The sequence below is a fragment of the Salvelinus sp. IW2-2015 genome, unplaced genomic scaffold (genome assembly GCF_002910315.2).
Source record: "Salvelinus sp. IW2-2015 unplaced genomic scaffold, ASM291031v2 Un_scaffold1551, whole genome shotgun sequence".
Classification (NCBI taxonomy): Eukaryota; Metazoa; Chordata; class Actinopteri; order Salmoniformes; family Salmonidae; genus Salvelinus; species Salvelinus sp. IW2-2015.
The window spans coordinates 138,266-141,092 of NW_019942982.1; positions in this window are offsets into that span (position 1 = coordinate 138,266).

The following is a 2,827-nucleotide window of genomic DNA, read 5'->3' on the forward strand; positions in this document are numbered from 1 at the left end:
CAGTCACAGACTAAGTAAGACATATGAAATGAGGAGTTGGAAGGTTATACGAAGATGCTCCTCTGTGATGATACCGCACTCACTCGAAGACGCTCCATAGAGCCTGAAATTGAGTCATCAACTCATGCGAAGAGCCTCAACCGTGACTGAGATTCTGATTAGACAAAGACGAAAAGAAGACAGCCACAGTACTATGTCTACAGTGCTACACTAATACGCGAGACGAATTGTGTCGGGGCTGTAACCTACGGTCCTACTACCTCAGTCTCTCAAATAATCGCTCAAGTACAGCTACTCGAAGATTACGGTTTAGGTGAGACTGGATGAGCAATCAGGGAGAATATGACCCATATACGTAATACCGGATAAGAGCCCAACTAACCTAAGTCGCGTTATACTAACCTGAGGTCGCTTACGTATCCTAAGTACATACTTAAACGCTTAGTCATACTATAACCGATAGACCAAGAACGAACCTATAACAGAGTCCTACTTAACGTTTAGCTGAGGAGCGGCAATTATTGACCCGTAGTCTAACCTAGAAACTACTGAAACTATCCTACTAACCTAGTCGCCTGATGAACCTAGACCTACTACCTAATAGCCGTACTACCGTCGTCCGTTACTAACCAGGTACGCTACTACGAACTCAAACTACACTAGACAACTCGCTCGAGGACCTTGACTTCGGCGTGCAGAGAATGTCGCGATATGACCGATTTCACTCTCAAAAGCAAAAATCTGTTGTAGCACTGTCTATAGTGTTACTAACCCTAGACCTACATAACCATAGACACTACTACACCCTATTCCTACTAACACCTAGTCCTACATAACCTAGTCCTACTAACCTAGAGACCATACTCAAACCTAGACCTACTAACCGTAGACCTACATACCCAATCCTACTAACTAGATTTCCTACTAAACTCTAGAGCCTACTAACCTAGAAGCTCTACTAACACCCAAGATCCTGACTAACCATAGAACCTACTACCTTCTATCCTACTTAGACCATAGCCTACTACCTTAGACCTACAAGCTACCTACACCCTAGGTCCTACTAACCTAGTCCTACTCACAGTAGACATCTATATCCTAGTATCTACTAACCTAGTCCTACTAACCTACGTCCTCGCCTAACCTAGACCTACTTAACCTAGACCTTACTATGTAAAGGTCCACTATACGTTTTTAGCTGAGAGAGATAGACCCTATAGCCTAACCTAGACCTATGTAACCATATCCTACTAAACCTAGACCTGACTAACCAGGTACACTACTAACATTTTAGACTGAGGAGAAGGATTAGACCCTTATAGCCTACCATAGACCTATTAACCTAGTCTGACTAACCATATGACCTTACTAACCGAGTCCGACTAACCTAGTCCTGACTACTTAGTGCCTACTAACGTTTTAGCTGAGAGAGGAGACCCTTATAGCCTACCTAAGTCCTGCAACCTAGTTTCCTACTAACCTAGACTTACTAACTTAGTCCTACTAACGTTGTTAGCTTGAGAGGAGATTTAGACCATATAGCCTAACCATAAGACCTATTACAACATAGGTATCCTATAACAGAAACCTACTAAACCTAGGACTACTATCCATGAGGTCCTAATTAAACCGTAGAAGGCCTACTAGACCTAGACTTCTACTGACCAACCTTGAACTCCTAACCTAGTCCTTACTAAACCTAAGACCTGACTAACTAGTCCTACGAACCTAGGCCTTACTAACCTAGACCTACATAACTATTAGACCTACTAACATTTTCGCTGAAGAGGGAATGACCCCTGTAGATCTTAACTAGACTACGTAAACTAGACCTACTACCTAGTCCTACAGAACCATAGACGTACTAACCATAGACCTACTAACCTAGCCTACATAACCCCCTAGTCCTACAACCTCGAACCGGTACGTGAGGCGGTAGACCTACCAATCACCCTAGACGCTACCACCTTAGTCCTGACTAAGCCTAGTGCACCTACTAACCCTACGACCTACATCAACCTAAGTCCTACCTAGACCAAAGAACCTACTACCCTAGCACTACCTAGTCCTGTACTAACCGAGACTACACTACACCCATAAGAGTGCCTACTGACAATAGACCTACTAACGTATTTAGCTGAGAGAGGGATTGGGAACCCTGTATTGTTATACCGGGAGAGCTACTAAGACCTTAGTCCTACAAACCTAGACCTACTTAACTAGACCTACTTAACCTTAGATTCCTACTAACCTAGACCTGACGAATTGTAGACCTACTAACCTAGACCTACTAACCTGAAAAGTCCTACTAACTAGACCTACTTAACCTAGACTTCTGTACTAACTAGTCCTACATAAAACTAGACCTACGTAACCTAGGACCTACTAACCTTAGTCCACTAACCTAACCTACAAACCTAGTGCCTACTAAAGCCTAGACGCTACTAAAAATGAATTACTATGAGCCTACTTAAAACCGTAGACTGTACTAACTAGGCCATTACTACATAAGACCTATAAGCCTAGACCTACTAACCTAGTTCACGTAACTTAACATAGACCTACTAAGACCTAAGTATCCTACTAAAACCATAGAACCTACTAACCTAATCTAACTAATCTAGAACCTACTAAACCTAGTCCTTACAATAAACCAATAGAACCCTACTAACCTACGCACCACTAGCTCGACCCCTACTAACCTAGACCTACTATACTAGATCCTACTAACTAGTCCTACCTAAACCAGACCGCTCTACTAACATACGACTACCTACTAACCTAGACCTACTGTAACCTAGGACCTAACTAACATAGAGCCTACCTA